The sequence below is a fragment of the Geotrypetes seraphini genome, chromosome 14, assembly GCF_902459505.1.
Source record: "Geotrypetes seraphini chromosome 14, aGeoSer1.1, whole genome shotgun sequence".
In the NCBI taxonomy this organism is placed as follows: Eukaryota; Metazoa; Chordata; class Amphibia; order Gymnophiona; family Dermophiidae; genus Geotrypetes; species Geotrypetes seraphini.
In genome coordinates, this window is record NC_047097.1 from 51681396 (window position 1) to 51705687 (window position 24292).

General features: G+C 44.6%; 1 protein-coding gene across 1 annotated transcript in view; it reads left to right on the plus strand.

Moving 5' to 3' along the window:
* Positions 1 to 24292, plus strand: part of LINGO1 (leucine rich repeat and Ig domain containing 1) — a 1785251-nt gene that overhangs the window by 373802 nt on the left and 1387157 nt on the right. The gene's annotated exons all lie outside the window — the stretch shown is intronic.

Here is a 24292-nt window from a genome sequence, read left to right on the forward strand (position 1 = left end):
TAGGAGCCCAGCAGCAAACCAAGATAGCTGCTATCTCCCTTCTTCCACCAGCCAGCCAAGAAAGCTTTCAGGACACCAGCCCACCAGGGGAGAGAGATTACCTCCAGGGAAGTATCATAACTTTCCTAGCACATTTTGGGGTGAGGAGCTAGAGGGTGTTCCTGAAGGGGAAAATGATTTGAGAGGGCTGACAGGTATTCAAAGAGGGGGATGGGAAGAACCAGCAGAAGTGCAGGACTTCATAGAGAGCCCTAATCCCCTGGAGCCAGCCTGGGAAATGCTCAGCGAGGAAGGCTCTGGAGAATACATGTTTGAGGGAGACATGGAGTCTTGAGCTGGAAAAGGCATGGCAGCAGTGCCTAATTAATTAATGCCAAAATAATTCCTTGAACCTCAGTTCTCTTAAGTGCCCTTTGAATTAAAATTCTGGATGTTAGAGGCATGTTCGGGTGGGCGATAAAGACCTTTAGCATAAGGGAGGTTTGCCCGCACAACCTGGGTTCAGGTTGTGATCGTCCTTCAAAGGGAGGGACTAGGAGGAAAAGAGGAAAAATAATAAAAGCCAAAAACGTGTTTTTTTTTCTACTGAAAGTATAGTGGAAAGCTTGCTGACACCTGTTGTGCTCAGCTGTAAAGTAACAAGCCAACTCTGGCTAGGAGAAGCCCTTAGCCCTAAGAGGGGACAATTCAGAAGCAGTGAAGAAACTGCAGAAGCATTTTTGGTTTGTTTTTATGATGCCAATGTGGTAACAAAGCTTGTCAGTCTTGGGCAGAGGCGCTCCCAACTTGCCCTGGACTTGTGTACAATATACGACAAAATTAATGACTAAGCCTGAGACAAGTATTCAGTTCAGTGAAGTTTTTTTTTTGTTACTTTAATAAACCTGGTGAAGTTTTGCGAAAAGTCCAGTCTCCGGGTTTTCCTTGACCAACCATATAAAAGGCGCTCCTAAAAATCTTACCTGTGATCCGAGCCGGGGTTTCCCACCTACATGGGGTCTGGCCCGGCCACAATATATAAAAACAACAGACTATGTTGAATATCCTCTCAGACCCGACACGGTCCGTGTTTTGGCCTCAAAACTTAAGCCTGCGTCAGGGGTGTAGGTAACAATCCACTAGATGGCACTGAAGTACTGTGTGTCACAAAGTTAGAACGCTGATTAAAAAAAACCATATCACTCGAGGAGCTGCGTAGCATAACGTGATTTTTTTTTTTTTTTAAATCAGCGTTCTAACTATGTGACACACAGATTGTTACCTACACCCCTGAGGCTTCAGTTTTGAGGCCGAAACACAAACCGTGTCAGATCTGACAGGATATTCAACATAGATTGTTGTTTCTATATACAGTATTTCTATATTTTTCTATTTATGTATGCTGTATTCAATAAGCAAGCTTAATTCTATCTCGGGTTGATATGTATGGTTCCCTCCTCACTTTTTCTCCATTGCGCAAAGGCTATCCTTATGAGGGAGGAGGTTTGCATTTATTCACAAGAAAGGGCTCTTTATGCTGAAGAGTGGTTTTGTGGTAGAATAGCTGCTGAGACAGTTTTATCTATTTCAGCAAATGTTTTTAAAATGAAGTTGGATAAGTTCCTAGATGTTAATGGTATTACTGAGAATTCAGATGTTAAGAGCTTAATTGATACTGTTGAAGGCATGGATACTGCATGCTCCTATCACCCTCTTGAGGTCAGCAAGGAATTTGTGTACCTGTAAAACATAATTGACTGAAGTTCTGCAGGCTTTTTTCGCCTTCCTCTAGATCACATAAACAAATAATTGCTCAAATGTGAATAATTTAAAGAGGCCTGAACAGAATAGATTCATGTTTTCTTTCAACCAAAAACAATTATATAACTATCTAATATCCAGCAGGGGTATATCACTGTTAAAACTGAAAAAGTAAATGGTCAGACAACCAAGGTAGAAAAAATAATTTTATTTTTAGTTTAGAATAAAGTACTAAGGTAACTGTGTTAATAAACATTAATAAATATAAATAGCAAATGAAAATAAGGTGATATCTTTTTATTGGACTAATTTTAATACATTTTTGACTAACTTTCGGAGACAAAATCCTCCTTCTTCAGCTCAGGAAAATATATAGTCCTGACCTGAGGAAAGTAGTTTTGGCCTCTGAAAGCCAATAAAATGATATCATTGTATTTTCCATTTTTCTTTTATTTCTATTTGTTAATTGGCAATGTAGTGATGGCAATAGAGCAGATGTAAATTTCAAAAATTGATATATTTTATATTTTGCACAGTACAGGTGGTGATGCATCACTGTTCCTCTTTCTCTGGTGTTCAGTGTATGCAGAGTCTAGCTCAGGGGTGGGCAACTCCGGTCCTCGAGGGCCGTAATCCGGTTTTCAGGATTTCCCCAATGAATACGCATTGAAAGCAGTGCATGCAAATAGATCTCATGCATATTCATTGGGGAAATCCTGAAAACCCGACTGGATTCCGGCCCTCGAGGACCGGAGTTGCCCACCCCTGAGCTAGCTTCTTGGGAGTTCAGTTTAATTTTTCTACATATTTCTATTTTTAGTTTATGATTACTTATTCTATACTGGGTGAGGATATTTCTGTGTTCTGCTTGTGTGAAAGAGACAACATAGTAGATGTAACATAGTAACATAGTAGATGACAGTAGATAAAGACCCGAATGGTCCATCCAGTCTGCCCAACCTGATTTAATCTAAATTTTTTTATTTTTATTTTTTTAATTTTTCTTCTTAGCTATTTCTGGGCAAGAATCCAAAGCTTTACCCGGTACTGTGCTTGGGTTCCAACTGCCAAAATCTCTGTTAAGACTTACTCCAGCTCATCTACACCCTCCCAGCCATTGAAGCCCTCCCCTGCCCATCCTTCACCAAACGGCCATACACCGACACAGACCGTGCAAGTCTGCCCAGTAACTGGCCTAGTTCAATATTTAATATTATTTTCTGATTCTAAATCTTCTGTGTTCATCCCACGCTTCTTTGAACTCAGTCACAGTTTTACTCTCCACCACCTCTCTCGGGAGCGCATTCCAGGCATCCACTAGCCTCTCCGTAAAGTAGAATTTCCTATCATTGCCCCTGAATCTACCACCCCTCAACCTCAAATTATGTCCTCTGGTTTTACCATTTTCCTTTCTCTGGAAAAGATTTTGTTCTACGTTAATACCCTTCAAGTATTTGAACGTCTGAATCATATCTCACCTGTCTCTCCTTTCCTCTAGGGTATACATATTCAGGGCTTCCAGTCTCTCCTCATACATCTTCTGGCACAAGCCTCCTATCATTTTCGTCGCCCTCCTCTGGACCGCCTCAAGTCAAGACAAGTAGGGAAAGCATGCAGAATGTTTTATATAACAGGGCTGCATGAGTCCGGTCCTCAAGATCTACTGGCAGGCCAGGTTTTCAGGATATCCACAATGAATATGCATGAGAGAGATTTGCCTGAAACTGCCTTCTTGGTATGCAAATCTGTCTCATGCATGTTCATTGTGGATATCCTGAAAACCTGGCCTGCCAGTAGATCTTGAGGCGTGGACTTGGGCAGCCCTGTTTTATAACCTCCCTGCTACAAGTAGTGCTTGTTTGTGCGTGAATGCACATCTGTATATGTACGAGGGCTAATCAAAAGTGAAAGGCAATTGTTAATTTATAACAATTTATATTGAAAGAATCAAGTAAGAAATACAATAAGATAATATAAAAATACATTCATTACAATAAGAATCATAATAATAATGTTTCATACATATTTATATCATTCCTCCAAATTAAATTTCCATATGAACTAATCCATTCCTTTCTACACCACCTTGATTCCATCCCCTTCCCCCCTACCCTTCCCTCCAAATGAAATCCCCCACCCCAGTTGAAAGTTGACAAAAGTAAAGAAATAAAATAAACATCTGGAATGTAATTAGATAACTTAAGCTTCGTCGTAAATCGTTGAGAACTAAACTTCTTATTCTTGGTGAAAGATTTTGAATATAAGGATCCCAAACCTCCATAAAAAGATGAGTTTTTCTAGGTGAATGTCGAACCTCCCAACTCTCAAATAAAAATAAATGAAGCAATTGATTCCTCCAATGGCAGAAACTTTGGGGTCCTTTTACAAAGGCGCGGTAGCGGTTTAACGCGTGGAATACCGCGCATTAAACCGCCTGCCGCACTAGTACCTAACGCCTCCATTGATGAGGCGTTAGGATTTTAGGCTGCCGCGGGGGGTTAGCGCATGATGAAATGTCCACGCTAACCCCCGTAGCGCGCCTTGATAAAAGGAGCCCTTGGAGATTCTTTCTGTAGCCAAAATTGCGTAATACATTTATGCCCAATCATACGGGCTTTCTGAAATAAGACATTCCATTTGGCCAAAAAGCCCACAAGCTGCTGCTTTAAATTACACGATAACTGGAACAGAGCTAGCAAAATCCAACATATGTGTATGCACATTGCCTGTTGGATAGTTCGTCCATTTACAGTGCATTGCTCGGTGTTTAGTTGTGTGGAAGCATGGATGCTCCATTGCAAGATTACACAGTCGAAGAATAATGTGCAGTAGTGCGCTTTCTTTGAGCAGAGGGAGTACAACCTGTGAAAATTCACCATCGGATATTGACTCAGTATGGACATAGCACCATAAATCAATGCATACAAGGGCACATTGGCAGGGCAGATGCCTTGATTAGAGAAGACCGATGGACAACAGTGTCTCAATTGGCTGAAAATCTGGATACCAACTACAGATCTGCATTTTATGCCTGATGACTTAGGCTAGAGGAAAGTGTGCACACGATGGGTTTCCAAGCAACTGCACAAGCAACAGCGTGTGGAGATTGTGACCCAGTTCCTGAGATGGCATGAAGACGATCCGAGAATTCTGGAGGGAATTGTCACTGGTGACGAGACATGGGTGCATCACTGTGACCCAGAGAGCAAAAGACAAACCACGATGAAGTAAAGGAAGCGGTGCTCACCTGGCTTCGGGAGCAGCTGAAAAACTTCTTCTCTACAGGAATACAACAAATGTGTCGTCTTGCGTGGAGATTATGTGGAAAAGTGATATCGTCAGTTACTCACAGTTACTTCTATTAAAGCTGTGTAATGAACAGTACTCCCCCCGAAATTCTCAGGGGTTCCGTTCCAGGAACCCCCGCGAATTTTGAAAATCAGTGAATGCAGTTTTTCACCTGTCAAAAGGCAGGGGATGCAGGAGAGGGCTGCTGGAGCGCCGGCGGGTAAAGAAAATCACTAGTGGTCTGCTCCGACCACCTCTTCCTGTAGTAAAGTCGGGCTACACCAATCAGGAGCTGCTTTGACATGCAGCTCCCGATTGGTGTAGCCTGACTTTACTACAGGAAGAGGCGGTCAGAGCAGATCGCAAACGAGCGAGTCCGTGATTTGCGAACCGCGAATTCATGGGGAAACACTGTATTTTGCCTTTACTTTTTGATTTGCCTTCATATCTGTGACAATGGTTTGAGGGGTGGCATAACAAGTATATTAAACTATTAAGTGTTAACATGGTAATTTAACAGAAATTATTTGCTCACATCCAGTGGAGTACTAAGGGGCGGGGCATTCTACCACGGGCGCCATGTTTTAGGGTGCACAGGTACTCCTCCTCCCCTCACCCCATGAGCATCCCTTCCTCTATACCTCTAGTTGTTCACAACTTTAACGTGTTCCTCACGACCACGTTGCCGCTCCTGCTGATGTCAGTTCCGGGCGCTGCGCATAGGAAGTGACATCAGCAGGAGAGATGATGGTCGCGAGGAGTGGTGAACAACTAGAGTTACGGGGAAAGGGAAGGGGGGGCACGTGTGTGGCGGAGTGGGGGGAATCGGGGAAGGAGCAGGGGTGGAGATGAGGGTGGGGGAGGGGTGTCTCTCAACCTCATTATGCCACTGCTCACATCAATTCAGTCCTTAGAGAGAACATTGTCTCCCTCATTCCCTGTTCTCCCCCCCCAGAGGTTTTCTTATTACTTCCCTCTGCTGGGGCAGCGACTCTGCAGAAAGGGATTGTGACTAGCCAGCATAGGTCCTTGAACATCTGTCCATGCTTAAGGCCTGCCAGTTTTTGCCCCCTCTGAAACAGGATATTTGGAAGTGGCAGGAGCTGGCAGTTCTTGAGCATGGACAGAAAGAGAGAGAGACTGGACACCTTGAGGGGGGCAAGGAGAGAGATGCTAAACATGGAGGGGGGTTGAAAGACAGAGAAGGACAGCAATGCTGGATGCAAGAGGAAAGACGATGGGATGATAGGAAAGGGAAGGAGAGATGCTGAGGTTGGGGCTAGGGCTGATCAAGGGCAAATTGGAGGGTTAGAGCTTGGGCACCCCAATCAAAAAGATGTCCCGCTACCCCTGGTGCAATTGTTTTCATCAGTTCCATTGGAAGTTTTTGTGCTGATCCTGAGCCTTCTCTCTGACACAACTTCCTGGTCTCATGAACAGGAATTGCATCAGAAGGAAGGCTCAGGGCCAGTTCAAGCAACTGGTATGAGTCACTGCTTGCTGTTGTCCCAGAACTAAAGTATTTAAAAAATACTGGGGGGGGGGAGTTGGGTGAGGAAGTGAAGAGATAATGGATTGCTGGGAATCTTCAGCTGGTGGGACCTAGAAAGATACATGTGATTGCTGGTGCTCAATTATTGGGACTAATAGGCTCGTTATTCAATTAAACTATGCACACAAATTAGGTACATGCCCAAATTTACACATGCAATTTTGAGTGGCATATATAGAATTTGAAGAAATATGTGTACGAGACTTAAAGAGTTCTTATCAATAACTAAAGTAACACTCCATAAACATATAGCACAAAATAAATACTTAGTATGGTCAAAGAAAAGTGTGCTGGTACCACGGACCGCTATAACTATAAAATTGATACCAAATGTATCAACTGGAAAAATGCCAGAGAATATGGTGAATACATTCCCACTGAAATATATGAGGGGTATTCAATAATTTATCTGCCTGAGTATGAAAGAAAGTAGCAAGCATGCTGAAACAAGTTTGTGCATGTTGTGACATGTCTCAAGGTTACTCATGCCTAGTTGCGGCTCAGTGTAAGTCTAGCATTCCAAGAGACAGGATGTCAGAAGAGTCCTTGTGTGAATCAAGTAGGAAACTGCTATATTTGGATCACCATTCAGTAATAACATTTCTCACAAAAGAAGGGAAAAAGCCAAAGGAGATGCATGAACGCATGACAGTGTATAGTGAAATTTTAGAGCAAGCAGTTTAAGTGGGGTAGGAAGTCCGTTGAAGATGACCCTTATTCTGTGGAATCAACTTCCACAGAAATGTACGAGAAAGTCAAGGATTTTATTGTGTCAGACAAATGAATTAAAGTTTCCTGAATAACTGAAGAAATGGACATCTCGGCACGTACAGTTGGGCATGTCCAAGGTTAGTGCAAGATGGGTTCCAAGAATGCTCACACAATGTCAGAAGACCACCAGGCTCCAGTGCTGTCAGGAGAATTTGGAGATGCTCCTTGAAGACCAAGTGAATTTTTTTTCACTGTTTGGTGACTGGAGATGAGACTTGGATCTATCACAGAGATCCTGAGTCCAAAATGGAGTCAATGCAGTGGAAGCACAAGTCATCTCCCACCCTGGTTCACAACAGAAAGATCTGTAGGCAAAGTCATAGCAACTGTCTTTTGAGTTGAGGAAGAACTTTTGCTTCTGGAGTTCATGCCACACAAGACAACCATAACTGGGGAGAGTTATGCTAACACAATGATTGCTTTCTGGGAGTCAATTAAAGAAAAAAAGATGAGGAAAACTCACAGCAGGCATGCTGCTTTTTCACAAAAATGTGCCAGTGCACATGTCACGACAATCACAGGCTGCAATCCAAGAATGTGGGTTTCAATAGTTGAACCATCCACCCTACAGTCTTGACCTGGCTCCTTTGGATTATTTCCTGTTCAGTAAACGGTGGTTTTCATGTGATGAAGACATCAAGGAAGCCGTGATATCCTGGTTTGAAGGTCAAACAGAAAAATTCTTTTCCAAGGGGTTACAGTTATTGTAGGAAAAATAGATAAAGTTTTAATGGAGCTATCAGGGGACTATTTTGAAAAATAAACCAAAATATTTTTGAAAGCTCTTCTTTCCTACTGAGGCAGACAAATTATTGAACGCCTCTCGTATATGTCATTCTTTAAATATAAATCCATATGGACTGTATAAGATGGTATATTATTATGAGGGGCTGACTTAACTTTCTGCATTGGCCTCACAGTGATGTCAATGGGTGTGGTTTGGGTATGATTTGAGAGGGCAAAAATGATCAACTATAAGTAAAAATACAATTGAGGAGATTAACTTGGAGATGGTAAATTGAATCCTAGTAACAGGACTAAATGTAAACATATCCCCCAAAATATAATAAATGCCATCAGAATACAAATAATACCATAACAGGCAGCTGGTGCAAGAATGTTTCTTCTTAAGGCAGCAGAGCTGAGTTTTCCCAGAACCTATCGGAGGCTATACAACACAGCGGGAAAGAGTTTTCTCTCTCTTTATCAAAAAGTGTTATTGTTGGTATTGTTGGTGTTGAAATTGTTTGCACAAGCTCCATGCAATTGTCTTACTGCGTTTGAAGAATGCGAGATGCATTATTGGAGTCCTCACAATTACAGTGGAACCTTGGTTTATAAGCATAATTCATTACAGAAGCATGCTCGTAAACCAAAGTGCTCGTATATCAAAGCGAGTTTCCCCATAGGAACTAAGGGAAACTTGCTTAATACGTTCCCACCCCCTCCCACTCCCTGAGGCCAGCGGCGCTGCTCTACCCCCCAAAAAACTGGCATTGCTCCCCCGCTCACGAAGGCCCCCCCCACGTGATCCGCCATCCCCCCCGCTCGTATCGCCCCCCCCCCCACCGCGATCTGGCATCCCCCATGCACCCATCCACCCACCCAAACACCTCCAACCCCCTTTACTCCTGGTAGGGCCCCCCTTAGTGTCTACCTGAATCCCTGGTGGTCTAGAGCAGTGTTCTTCAACCTTTTTACACCTATTGACCAGCGGAAATAAAATAATTATTGTGTGGACCGGTACCGGTCTACCGGCATTTGAAGAACACTGATATAATCTTATTAACAACACATAATGGTTAACCACAAAATTAAACTACACAAAACACACTGTATGCTTCTCAACATTCATTCCTACCAGAACACAGATAACCCCTAAGCAAATGCAGGACCAAAAACTAAAAGTACTGATATATACAAACGAACCCTAAGATTCAGTGCAAAATATGTAAATTCTCAAAATTGACACAATTCAATCACTAAATTTAAAATAAAATCATTCTCCCTACCTATGTTGTCTCCCTCCCTCCAAGCTGTGCCTCAATTAGGTGCCTCCCTTTGGCGGGTGTCTTACCTTCTGGCCTGCTCCCGCTGGCCATTTTATGCTGCCCTCGGTGCGATACGCATTTTCATTTCCTCCTCCGGTGTTATCTTCTGGCTGGCTCCCTCTTCCTCACTGCCGCAGTGTGCACAAAGCCGTGTGCGGCGGCTCCTTGCGCATCCCGTGCCTCATCCGGAAGCCTTCCCTCTGACGTTATGATGTCAGAGAGAAATCTTCTGGGTCAGGTGCAGGACGCGCTTAGGAGCCGCCACCGCCGCCCACGGCTTTGTGCACCGTGGCAGTGAGGATGAGGGAGTCAGCCAGACGATAACACCGGGGCGGCAATAAAAACACTGCATAGATTGCACAGGAGGGAGAGAGACACGCGGGTACCCTCTTGATCTCGGGCCCGAGGCAGGAAATTTTTGCGGACCAGCAGCGGTCCGCGGACCGGCGGTTGAAGAACGCTGGTCTACAGAGGTCCATTGGGGCAAGAGAAATGCTGATTTATTCCCGCTTATGGCCATGGCCATATCCAAAATGATGGCCATGACCCTTTACCCTTTTACTAGATGCAAGAAAACCAGTTGAATGCTTTCCTGCAGCAACAAGGTAATAAGGCCAATCAATAGAACTCACCCCAGAAAGAGGCAGGACCTTCAGAAGAAGAAATCCATTGAGCAAGTTTCAGAGTATAGCAGTATCACAGCAAACGCTGTGACAAAGCATTTTGTCAGCTAGCTCTATCCACCTTTACCAACGCTTCTAAAAGTCCTTTTCACTTAAGCTGCATCATTGGGTACACCGTATTTACATTCTAAGCAATTAAGCGTCTGTCGGGTTTTATAGAGACCAGCAGGATGGAATTGGAGTCCCAGCTGGCACACGCTTGGTATCTTCTCAAAACAGGTTTTTTATGGCTCAGTGTAGATGGAATGCGCAGTGCTTATATGTAGGTTTTTATGTATTTGTCTCTGGGGTCCTGAAGCAAAGTGGAGCATTGCGGGATGCTTCATTTGAACACGCTGGAAGTCAGCCGAAGAAACTAGGCTACCTAAGCGGCATTCAAGCTCGCAGCTTTATTGTCCACATTACAACAACCCCCTGCTCTGGGCTGGTATCATCTCCTGCTCCTCAGGGCCCTTCAGCAGCAGCCGGGAATCTTGTATGGGTTCCGGTAAGCACGATGTATACACTCTCTGTCACAGTGAATCTTTGTATTCAGTCAGCAGTGGTTAGTGTTTCTTTAAACACTGGCTGCCGCCAGCTAAATTTAGAGCCAAATATTCAAATGCCAGCCCCTGTCTGAGCACAAGGTGGCCGCTGGGAAATTACTCAAGTACTGCTGATATAATATAGAAACATAGAAGATGACGGCAGAAAAGGGCTACAGCCCATCAAGTCTGCCCACTCTGCTTACCCACCCCCTGTCTATGCCCTAATGACCCAATTTCCTTATCTTGACCCTCATAGGGATCCCACATGGGTATCCCATTTATTCTTAAGTACCCAGACAGCTACCTTGCTAACTTAGGACCACCTTTTTGCAGTCCTAAGGTATCCGGGGATTACTACTGAATATTGGCGATGCCTGGCTAATTCTTCTTCGTAACTCCACCTTCAGACAACCCCCTTACTAATTAGATAATGTTGCAACGGTCAGAACATATATGAGTTAATAATAATAATAATAATAACTTTATTTTTCTATACCGCCAACAATCTTGAGACTTCTAGGCAGTTTACATTGAAAGAGAGCTGGACAGTCAGCGAATTACAATATGCAAATAGTCATTGAATTACAGTATACAGAATCATAAGATGTAGCAAATTACAATATACAGATTGTTAGAATTTCAAAAGTATACGCAGGGGAGGACATGTTAGAAAGAAAAGAGATTGATTTAGATATTGAAATAGTTATTATTTAGGCGATAAATCTATCGAATAAGGCAGTTTTTATGGCTTTTCTAAAGGCATTATAGGTCAGTCTTGCTCCATTTATGTAGTCGTCTAACCAGTGTTGTTGTGTGTTTGCTTGGTACATAAAAGTTCTATCCAGAAAGGTTTTGTATTTACAGCCCGTAATGCTTGGATAAGCAAATAGTTAGCAGTTTCTAGTTGGTCTTGTAGGGCTGTAAAGTACGAAGTGTGGTAGCAGGTAGGTGAGAGCTAGTCCCCAGACCAGCTTGAAACAGATGCAAGAGAACTTGAATATTATTCGTGCCTCCATTGGCAGCCAGTGAAGCAGTCTGTAGTAGAGGCTAATATGGTCACTTTTTTTCAATCCGAATATCAACCGGACCGCCGTGTTCTGAACAATTCTAAGTTTCCTCACTGGTTTTTTTGGGTATTCCCATATAAGCGATATTGCAATAGTCCAGTGTAGAAAGCACAAGCGATTGCACTAGTAGTCTGAATGATAATGGGTCAAAATATTTTTTGATGGTCTTTAACTTCCATAGTGCCAGGAAATACTTTTTTCCCACTATGTTCGTGTGTTCGACCATTGTCAAATGTGTGTCTAAGATGACTCCCGATATTTTTATTGTTTTAGTAATCGGGTAGTCTTGATCTTTTATATGTATCGTTGTTGTTTATATGTATATGTAATTTTGTCCGTTGGGCTTGCAAGGACTGTTTTTTTTTCTGTGTTTGGTTTTAGTTTGTGGTTGATTGTCCAATGTTCTATTTCGGTCATAATATGAGAAATGTATTCCGAGGTTTCGTTTGTTATGCTGTTCATTGGGATTAAAATGGAAATGTCGTCTGCTGGGGTGGTACGGAGGTGGAGTCAGGCTAGAGCTGAGAGTTTTTGAGGTCAATCAAGTCTTTGAGGTCCACAGCCCATCCTGGTTTTCAGGATTTCCACAATGAATATGTACGAGATCTATTTGCATGCAATGGAAGCAGTGCATGCAAATACATCTCGTACATATTTGTTGTCGAAACCCTGAAAACAGACTAGATCAGTGGTTCCCAACCCTGTCCTGGAGGACCACCAGCCAGTCAGGTTTTCAGGATAGCCCTAATGAATAGGCATGGAGCAGATTTGCATGTCCTCAATGGGCTGAAAGGACCCGCAAAGGATGTGGAGGTCGTGGGACCACTAGGAACCAGTGACCACAACATGATTCAGTTCAAAGTGCAAGTAGGACTACCTATGGGAAAGAGAACCAAGGCAACAACATTTAACTTCAAGAAAGGGAACTATGATGCCATGAGACAAATGGTGAGAAAGAAGCTCAGAAACAGCTCCAAGGAAACTCGGACTGTGGAGCAAGCCTGGTCCCTATTCAAGGATACAGTAAACAAGGCGCAAAACCTATATATACCAAGATTTAGGAAAGGTTCCAAGAAGAATCAGACGAAGAACCCTGCATGGATAACCAGTGAAGTAAAGAAAGTGATAGGAGACAAGAAAAAATCATTTCAGAAGTGGAAAAAAGACAAAACTGAAGGAAACTGGAGAGAGCACAGGAAGCATCAAAAAGAATGTAACCAAGTAGTCAGGAAAGCCAAGAAAGAGTATGAGGAGAGACTGGCCAAGGAAGCAAGAAATTTCAAACCATTTTTCCGATATGTGAAAGGGAAACAGCCAGCGAGGGAGGAGGTGGGGCCCCTGGATGAGGGTGACCGGAAGGGAGTGGTGAAAGAGGAAAAAGAGGTGGCTGGTAGGCTAAATAAGTTCTTCTCGTCGGTCTTTACAATAGAGGACACATCCAGTGTGCCAGAACCGGAAAAAATCTTCAGGGGAGATCAAGAGGGGAAATTATCATGCATGGAGGTAAGCCTCGAAGACGTTCTCAGGCAGATAGATAGATTAAAAACAGACAAAGCTCCAGGCCCAGACGGGATCCACCCGAGAATACTGAAAGAGCTCAGAGATGAAACAGCAGAGTTACTGCAGCATATTTGCAACCTGTCCTTGAGAACAGGGGTAATCCCGGAGGACTGGAAGATAGCGAATGTTACACCGATCTTCAAAAAAGGATCGAGAGGCGACCCGGGAAACTACAGACCGGTGAGCTTAACCTCTGTTCCGGGGAAGATGGCCGAATCACTGATCAGGGAAGGTATCAATGAGCATATAGAAAAAAATAATCTGATGAGATCGAGCCAGCATGGTTTCTGTAAAGGCCGATCATGCCAGACAAATCTACTGCATTTCTTTGAGGGGATAAGTAAACAATTGGATCAAGGTGACCCAGTAGACATCATATATCTAGATTTCCAAAAAGCCTTCGACAAGGTGCCCCATGAACGCTTACTGAAGAAACTGTGGAGTCACGGGGTGGAAGGGGACGTGCACAGATGGATCAAAAATTGGCTGGCGGACAGGAAACAAAGGGTAGGAGTAAAGGGGCACTACTCTGACTGGATAGGGGTCACAAGTGGTGTTCCGCAAGGGTCAGTGCTGGGACCACTGCTGTTCAATATATTTATTAATGATCTAGAAACGGGGACAAAGTGCGAAGTTATCAAGTTCGCGGATGACACAAAACTCTCCAGCAGGGTCAGAACTGTTGAGGAATGCAAAGAACTGCAGAGCGACCTGAACAAACTGAGTGAGTGGGCAAAAAAATGGCAGATGAACTTCAATGTGGAGAAATGTAAGGTCTTGCACATAGGGAAGGGGAACTCCATGTACAGCTATACGATGGGAGGGAGGATACTCGGGGAAGGCAGCCAAGAAAAAGATCTGGGGGTATTGGTGGATAACACAATGAAGCCGGTGGCGCAATGTGCAGCGGCCTCAAAAAAAGCGAACAGAATGTTGGGCATTATCAAAAAAGGTATCACTACCAGAACGAAGGAAGTTATCCTGCCACTTTATCGAGCAATGGTGCGCCCACATCTGGAATACTGCGTCCAATACTGGTCGCCATACCTCAAGAAGGACATGGCAATACTCGAGAGGGTCCAGAGGAGGACAACGAGGATGATAAAGGGTATGGAGAACCTTTCATATGCCGAACGGTTAGACAGGCTGGGGCTCTTTACCCTGGAGAAGCGGAGACTGAGAGGAGACATGATAGAGACTTATAAAATCATGAAAGGCATAGAGAAGGTGGATAGGGACAGATTCTTTAGACTAGCAGGGACAACTAAAACAAGAGGTCATTCAGAAAAACTGAGAGGAGACAGATTCATAACGAATGCAAGGAAGTTCTTCTTCACTCAGAGGGTGGTGGACACCTGGAATGCGCTTCCCGGAGAGGTGATAAGTCAGAGTACAATTCTGGGGTTCAAAAAGGGACTGGATGACTTCCTGGAAGCGAAGGGGATAACAGGGTACAGATAGAGGTTTACCTCACAGGACATTGAGCAAATAGGGTATGGATATTTTAGGTTAGGTAGGGAACACTTTCAGGTCATGGACCTGGGGGGCCGCCGCGGGAGAGGACTGCCGGGCACGATGGACCCCTGGTCTGACCCGGCAGAGGCAATGCTTATGTTCTTATGTTATGTTCTTTCACCTCCATTATATGCAAATCTCTCTCATGCATATTCATTAGGGTTACTCCGAAAATCTGACTGGCTGGTAGTCCTCCAGGACAGGGTTGGGAACCACTGGACTAGATTGTGGACCTCGAGGTCTGGATTTGAGGACCCCCTGCTCTAGGGGCATTCAGTGGGATTTGACACCCAGTTAAATCCCATTCAAATATCAGGCCCCTTTATTGCTATGTGCTAGTGTCTACTGAACCTACTGTCTCGTGAGCCTTCATTCACACCCCTTATTTTTAATCGACACCACCTTTCTGTCTAGTCTAACCAACTTCACAGGTAGGGCACAATAACAAAAGGAGGCATATCCATGTAGACACCCTGATACCATGTGCTGAGAGGATATTCTATAATGGTACCTGGGTGTCAATTAAATTTATACGCTTGAAGTTACATAGACTTGGTATAACAGCAAGGATTCATGCAGCTTACGAGGGGTGCTAGAAAGTTCTCAGCCCAACCAAGAAGAGAATGACTTGGATATGGTTCAATCAATGATCTGAAACATGTCAAAACATAGAATGCTGTTTCTGCAAATTGGCACTCAGTGAAATAAGATAACACTCCAGCTACAGTCAGAATTTAGGAAGTTGGTTGGTTGGGCTGAGAACTTTTCAGCTCTCTAATCAGAAAATAATGGAATATATTGAGGAACTAAGGCCAGAATTGGGCAGACTTGCACGGTCTGTGTCAAGCATATGGCCATTCAGTAGAGGATGGGCTGGGATGGTTTAGGTGAGTTGGAGTGAGCTTTGATGGAGACTCCAATAGATGCACAATACCGGGTAGAGCTCTGGGTTTCTGGCCCAGAAATATCTAAGAAAAAGAACAATTTAAATTAAGAGTGTATGTTTCGGCAGACTGGATGGATCATTCAGGTCTTTATCTGCCGTTATTTACTATGTTACTATGTTTCACCCCCTCGTATGTAATAAAAGTGAGCCAAGTACGGGACAATCAAGCCATTGTAATATCACTGATGAGGTCAGCTCAAATTGGTGGATTGAGGCATTATGACATCACAATCACAGCTCTGGTTACCAGAGACTGAAACTCTTCACACTACCAGGGGGTGCTGAAAAATGATCAGCTCAACCAAGAGAATGAGCTGGTTATTGTTCAACCAATGATCTGAAACAATGTCAAAGCATAGAATTTTGCTTTTGCAAATTGGCACTTAACAAAATAAGATGACACTCTTCAGCTACAGTGGTAAAATAATGCTCAGAATTTAGGAAGCTGGTTGGTTAGGCTGAGAACTTTCCAGCACCCCTTCGTACAGTATTCTATACATTATGCATGTAAGTGGAAGCTCTACCCATATCTTGCCCAAGATTTCTCCATGTGTACGCCTCCCCTGCATTTATATACTAGGCCATTTATGCACACCCTTTCAGTATGCTGTAGTGTTTCTGTGTCCTGCTGTTACAGGCATGTGTAGATGTACACTTACACCCATAGGACATAAGGACAGCCATACTGGGTCACACCAATGGTCCATCTATCCCAGTATCCTGTTTCCAACAGTGGCCAGTCCATGTCACGAGTACCTGGCAGAAATCCAAATAGTATCAACATTCCATGCTACTGATCCCAGAGTAAGCACTGGCTTCCCTCATGTCTGTCTTAATAGCAGACTTTTCCTCCAGGAATTTGCCCAAACCTTTTTTTAAACCCAGATATGCTAACTTCTGTTACCACCTCCTCCAGTAGCAATCCCTCCTGCTGTCCCCCCCTCTCCCCTGAGACCATCTCCCAGCAGGAGGGATGCCTACTCCTTCCTGTCTGAAACCCACCCACCTCTCAAATATAATTGGCAGGTGGGTTGCCCAATCCCTCCTGCCAAAACCCCCCCCAACCCCCTAAGATCTTCAGCAGAAGGGATGCCCAGTCCCTTCTGCTGGAACCCCCCTGAATGCATGCCCCCACCCCCACCTGGACCCCACCAGTACCTATTTATCATTGGCCGGCCGAAGGGATGCTTACTTCCTCTGGCCGGCAGGCCCACCTTCACAGAATGGCGGGTCTTCCCCTTCCCTGTGCATTGTGGGATGCACCAGAAAGGGGCCTAGGGCCCTGATTGGCCCAGGTGCCTAAGGCCCCATCCATAGGAGGAGCCTTTTGCACCTGGGCCAAACGGAATCTTAGGCCTCTCTCCCAGTGCAACCTTGGATGCACTGGGAGTGGCCTAAGATTCTGATTGGTCAGATCCCTTAGCATGTCGCCCTCCCCCCCTCCCCCCACACAAATGTGCATACTCAAAAGTCGTTTAGGCGGCTGCTTAGACCGGGCGTCCTATACAGAATTCAGCCCTTAGTGCCCAAACTGAAACCAGTTACTTTAACCAGCACTTAGCTGGTTAAAGTAATTGCATAAGCAGGACTGCATACAACACAATCCTATCTTTAAGTGGTTCATCATAGCTGCTTAAATGCTGAATATCACACTTTGGCTAAGTTTTAACTGGCCATGTCCGCCTAGATATTCAGTGCCAATGTCTAGACATTGCCTGGCACAGAATATCTGAGTATAAAGCCCATGGCATCCACCCAAGAAAGCTGACCACCATCAGCTGAGTATCTACCCCTCAGTTTATAGAATTGCCTTTTACCTCCTTTGCCAGGGACAGCAGACTATAGCCGCCTCCAGGATGCACCACACGTGCAGGCCGTGGGGTCATCAGCTGTTCCGTGTGACTCCTTTCCCTTGTCAGAGGCTGTAAGTGTTGCCTCCTCAGACCCCCAGACAACAGAAAGAGCATGCCAGACTTTGTTTTTTAATCCTGTCTGCAGCGGATTCATCCAACAATGCCCGAGTATGAAAAAAAAAATAAACAATTCATAATGAAGTGCAACCCTAAGAATAAAACAGTTAGAAAATGTTTTTCACGCTATCTGAACAGCAGTGAAATATTAAAACTGCACACACATATGCAAACCTCCCCTTAGAGGAAAATAAAGTTAAACTGTGGACAGGACGTTGAAATCTAGAAAATGTTAGCTGCCCTTCTCTACTGAGAACATAATTAGCCAATTTTTTTATTCATTTTTCTTTAGCAGAATTCACAAGAACTTTCACATTGCATTAGAAACATGGACTTAAAGGTTCCAGCTTTATGGTTAAGGTCATGGATCCTAAACTGCGTGTTGCATTTGTAGGCGCACAGCGATGAAAGAGAGAGAAATTCAGAGAGACAACAGAGCAAGCCTTGAGCTTCCCTCAATCACAGAAAGTGGCATTCAGGTGCCAAAGGCATCAGAAAACGGGGCGCCAGCTTCTAAAGGACTTTCACAGTATGCTTTACTGTGAATTTTAAACACACAATTGACCTGATGTGACCGAAAAATCAGAGAGAGAACATTCAGGCAATGGAAAGGCCCCATAGTAGAGAATGACACGGTGACAAAATTCATCACCGTTCCCGTCCCTGCGGATAACCGCGGGAAATAATCCCATGTCATTTTCTAGTGTCTATTTCAACCTCGGTCCTTCTACACCAGCATTCTTCAAAGCAAAGCTTGCGGGTCAGTGGCTGTGCTTATGTGAGCCAAGGATAATGAAGCCATTGTGACATCACTGATGTGATTGGCTCTTAGGCACTGGTGGAATGAGGTATTATGACATCACAATATCTGCTCTGGATACCAGAGACTGTCATTCTGTAGTGTCTGTTTCAACCTCGGTCCTTCAACACCAGCATTCTTCAAAGCAAAGCTTGCGGGTCAGTGGTTGTGGCCATTCATACTCTGATTCTTCCCTCTCTCCTCAAAGAATGACATGAAGATGGTTTCCCGCGGTTATCCGCGGGGACGGGAACGGTGATGAATTTTCTCACCGTGTCATTCTCTACCCCATAGTTTGCTGCACTAGTTGTAGTATGTGGGTTTCCTGTGCACTGAGGCCATTTTTTGACCTCCTTATACGAAACTGCGATAGCAGTTTCTAGCGCAGGGAGCCGCGCTGAATGGCCCACGCTGCTCCCGACGCTTATTGAGTTCCTATGAACATCGTGAGCAGCGCGGGCTATTCAGCGCGGCTCCCCGTGCTAGAAACTGCTATCGCAGTTTCATAAAAGAGGGGATTAGTATAGCTCTAAAATGGCTACAATTTGGGTTTTTCCCAATAACGACCATGTGCTAATTTTGAAATTAGTGTATGGCCATTATTTTTATGTGGATTTATTAACCATACCATATAATTTCTTATACCCTGCAAAATTTCAATAAAGATTCAACGCAGTTTACAATAAAAGATTACTGAGCAATAAATATGAACAGCGATTTACAGTTTTAACGAGAGAAGAGATACGTTTTCTTGAGGTGGTAATGTGAATTTGATTTACGCAGGTAGACTATTCCAAACTTTGGACTAGATTCACTAAGCCCACGGATCAGATGCGATCCGATCTGATCCGTGGGCGGGGGCTGATTCACGAAGCGTCCTCATGCAAATAAAGATGCTCGGAATCACGCCCTCAACCGACCGCATGGATTGCTGAATAGCGATCCCGACGAAGGCACAGACTATCTGTAGATGGTCTGCACATGCTTACAGAGCAGCAACCTTTTTTGTCTTTTACTTTTTTTTACTTTTTATAGCGAGCCCATTGGTTTTAACCCGCTTTAACCCGTGGGTTAAAACCACGGCTCACACTGCAGGGGAAGGTCAGGAGAGTTGGAGCGGAAGCAGGGCGGCGATCGGGGCAGAGAGCAGGAGAGTTGGGGGCAGAGAGAGCAGGAGAGTCAGGGCAGAAGGGTTCATAGACAATGGCGCGAAAGACAAAAGCGCGCGCCGACAATTGAGCACAGCGCGGAGGTGCGCGCCGCACAAAATTACAGTTTTTAGGGGTTCCGACGGGGGTTTTTGTTGGGGAACCCCCCCAGTTTACTTAACAGACATCGCGCCGGCATTATGGGGAGTTTGGGGGGTTGTAACCCTCCACATTTTACTGTAAACAGAACTTTTTCCCTAAAAACAGGGAAAAAGTTAAGTTTTCAGTAAAACCCCCCACACCGCCCACAACGCCCCCACAATGCGGCGCGATGTCTATTAAGTAAAGTGGGGGGGTTCCCCCCCACACTCCGCCGTCGGAGCCCTAAAAACAGTAATTTAGAGTGGCGCGCGCCTCCGCACTGCGCTCAATTGTCTGGGCGCGCCTTTGTCGCGGCACGCTTTTGACCTGACACCGGGCAGAAGCAGGGCGATCGGGGCTGAAGCAGGGCAGCGATCTGGGCAGAGAGCAGGAAAGTCGAGGCAGAGAGCAGGAGATTCAGTCGGAAAGGACGTGAACGACTGGTCCCCAGCAGTCGCTTGTTTGTTGATCGGCCAGCCCAATCGGTGTTCCAGTTTTTGGTTAGTGAATCGCTCCCTGTCTACTTTACATGCCGTTTCCCCTCATTTGCATGCGCGGATCGGATCGGATTGGAGGATGATCGGCCATGAGGTTAGTGAATCGGGTCGGAGGGAAATCGGGTCGCTAAGTGGTCGGGACTTGATCGGTGGGCTTAGTGAATCTAGCCCTTTGTGGCTGTGGAATTCAAAGACAGATCCATACAAGTTTATCCAGTGAACATGTGAAGGGGGGAGGGGAGGTCAGCTTAAAACGTCTCGATCTGGAGTTGTGGAAGGAATTTGTAACACTGATACAGGAGACTACGGTAGTCCATTTCAATATTCTCTATGGATAGCTTTATGAATCATACAGGTGATTTGAAATTGAATTCTCTTTTACAGGTAACCAGTGCAATTCCTTCAGCAGTGGACTAACCCTCTCGAACTGGCTTAGTCAGAAAATTAGTCTGGCTGCCGTATTTTGCAATCTTTTACATTCTTTTTCCGTTAATTCCGCAATACAGGCACTTGCAGTAATCTGTCCTAAAGCTATCCTGACTTAGAATAGATCTAATCAAGCTTAGTTGCCTCAGTCTGTAGAAAAAATTTTGTGACCAAGTGCAGCATGAAATTATTAATTTTAGATGGATGAAATATAAAATTATTGCCTGAATCAAGATATGATTGATTTTTGCTGGATTTAGAAGTATAAAATGTAGCTTGAAACTGAGAAACTCTGGCCATCTGCCTTCAGAAGGTGTTAAGTGCCTCTATTCAGTAAACACAAAGGATGGCAGGGATGTTTCTGTTATCTCTTCAGGTGTTAAACATGAATTCTATTCCATAGACAGCACACAAATATTTTATATTGTTTCAATCTAAAGGCGAGATTCACTAAGGGCACGGATTGGATCTGATCCGTGAGGGATCCGAATAGATCCGTGTCCGGGGGGGCTGATTCACGAATCGCCCTCCTGCAAATGAGGGCAATCGGAATCATGCCCCCAACTGCCTGCCCAGATCGCTCTATAGCGATCCCAACGCCTGCGTAAACCATCTGTATGTGCTGGCCCTCCGAGCCCGGCAGCAATTTTTTTTTTACTGTTTACTCCAGGAGAAATACGATCTTTTCTGTCACAGCACCTCAAATCTGGAATTCTCTCCCAGCTAACATAAGGGATGAAAAATCACTTGGCAAATTTAAAAACCTATTAAAAAGTTGACTTTTTAAGGAAGCTTTTAATTAAGCTATATACATTTTAAATTCCCCCTAGACTTTCTTTTCTTTAGAAAGAGTTATAAGTAAAATCGAGCAGGTAATCTTTTACCCTTCTTTTTGTTTCAAATTCCTACCCTGTTATATTTACTTTATAATTGTATTTAATCCATTTTATTTTTTCCTCGTGTTTGGTTGGTATATAGTTGTGTAAATCATTGTCTTAGTAAAATGTTATTCGTTTTTATGTCACCCTAATTTGCAACATTTTTTTGTAAATCGCACTGACGTAAGATTTTGCGATCAAATCAAAATTTTATTAAACTTGAAACTTGAAACTTGGGGAAGGGTAGGAGAGTCGAGGCTGCAGGAGTTCGGGGCAGGCAGGAGATCAGGGCAGCGGGAGAGTCGGGGCTGCAGGAGTTCGGGAAAGGCAGGAGTAGAAAATGACACGGTGACAAAATTCATCACCGTTCCTGTCCCCGCGGATAACCGCGGGAAACCATCTTCATGTCATTCTTTAAGGAGAGAGGGAAGAATCAGAGTATAATTGGGCACAACCACTGACCCGCAAGCTTTGCTTTGAAGAATGCTGGTGTAGAAGGACCGAGGTTGAAATAGACACTAGAAAATGGCATGGGATTATTTCCCGTGGTTATCCACGGGGACGGGAACGGTGAATTTTGTCACCGTGTCATTCTCTAGGCAGGAGTTTGGGGCAGGCATGAGATCAGGGCAGCGGGAGAGTCGGGGCTGCAGGAGTTTGGGGCAGGAATGAGATTGGGGCAGGCGGGAGAGTCTGAAAGCAAGAGTTTGGGGCAGAGAGCAGAAAAACAGGGCAGAGAGCAGGGCGGCAGAAAGCAGGGCAGTCCAAAGGATCTGAGCGAATGGTCCTCAGCAGTTGCTTGTTTGTGATCGGCCAGCCCAGTTGGTGTTGCAGGGTTTTGGTTAGTGAATCGCTGCCTGCCATCATTTGAATGCCGTTCCCCCTCATTTGCATGCGCGGATCGGAGACACAGGTTGGGACACAGGTTAGTGAATCAGGTCGGAGGGAAATCGGGTTGCAAAGGGGTCGCAAACCGATCGGTTTGCCTAGTGAATCTAGCCCTAAATGTTTATAATTATGGTTTTACAGATGTCTGAACTTTTCTAATACAGAGGCTCGTATTTGTGAAATGTCGAGCTTTTTCAGTTTGGCAGTATATAAACTCCCCGATTAGATTAGAGTATCTTATAATATATGTGTGTAAATGTGAACATTGAGCTAGATTCACTAAGCAAACTGATCGTGTACTGATCGATTTGCGAGCCCTTTGCGACCCGATTTCCTTCCGACCCGATTCACTAACCTCTCCTCCGATCCGATTCCGATCTGTGCATGTAAATGAGGAGAAACAGCATGCAAAGCAGGAAGGACGCGATTCACTAATTTTTTCCTGACGCACCGACTGGCTGGCCAATCAAAAAACAAGTGACTGGTGAGGACCAGTCGCTTGTGCAAAAACCCTGCTCTCAGCTACAATCTCCAGCTCTCTGCCCCGACTCTCCTGCCCTTCCCCGTGGAGCAGGAAGGGTGCTCAATCCTTCCTGCTCCAATGCCTCCCCACCCACCAACCAAAAACAAACGGCAGGAGGGATGCCAACTCCCTCCTGCCATCCACAAGATGTCCCTTCCCTTTTCCCCTCCCCAACCCCTCCCCGTACCTTTAACAGAGCAGGAGGGGTGCTCAATCCCTCCTGTGATGCATCTGAGGCCTTAGGCCCTGCCCCGGTGCATCATGTGATGCAAGGGGCGGGGCCTAAGGCCCTGATTGGCTCAGGCGCCTCAGGCTTCTCCCTTGGGAGGGTCCTGAGGGGCCTCAGCCAATCAGGGACTTCCTTAGTGAGTACCTCATGAAGTTCCTGATTGGCCAATCAGGGAATTCCTTGATGAGTACTTACTAAGGAAGTCCTTAATTAGCTTAGGAACCTCAGGCCCCTCCCAAGGTAGGAGCCCAAGACACCTGAGCCAATCAGGGCCTTAAGCCCCACCCCGTGCATCACATGATGCACCAGGGAGGGGCCTAAGTCCTCAGATGCGTCACAGGAGGAATCTGCCCCTTAAAAAAAATAATAATAATAAATTATAAGCCGGCAGAAGCCCTGACATTTGCATGCAGGCCTTTAGTGAATTTGTCGGCCTGCATGCAAACGGACACGGATTGGAGGTTATTGAATCTAGCCCATTGTCCTTGTGAATTCTATTTGCATCCTGTGAATAAGGGTTAATTTCCCTGAAATCTGACAAAAACCCACACACTAAGTCCCTCATGCAGCTTCTAGAAACTGTTTGCTTCTTTTTTTTTCCAGTATAAATGAAACTGACACACGTTAATTAGCTGGTGATGGTTAATAAAAGGCTTAGCACTGTTTCATAGAATCTGAACAGTCAGGAATCGTTAATCTCTCATTATTTTCTTGACTCTTTTATTTAAAGTTTTCATTTTAAGCCATGTAAAAGTAGCAAAATATATTTCAGGGAACTGACAGGATGTAGCTTATGCAACTAGCCGCCATGCTGAGAAAAAAGGTATGAGAATTGGTATTCAAGAAAAAATATATTTATATAAATATATACATACATGTGCATACACACACACCCTCTTACATGCCCGCACACACACCTGTACTCTCAATTGGACAGATCTGGAGAAGTTTATGTAGCTCATATAAGGGGCCACTGAAATTTTCTCAGCCCAACTAAAAAAGTTGGGGCAGCCTCCATTGAGGGCTATACACTTCCCCTGGATTCTCTAACCGGTGCCCATGTTGGCGGCCATCAGTTGCATGTCAATCACAT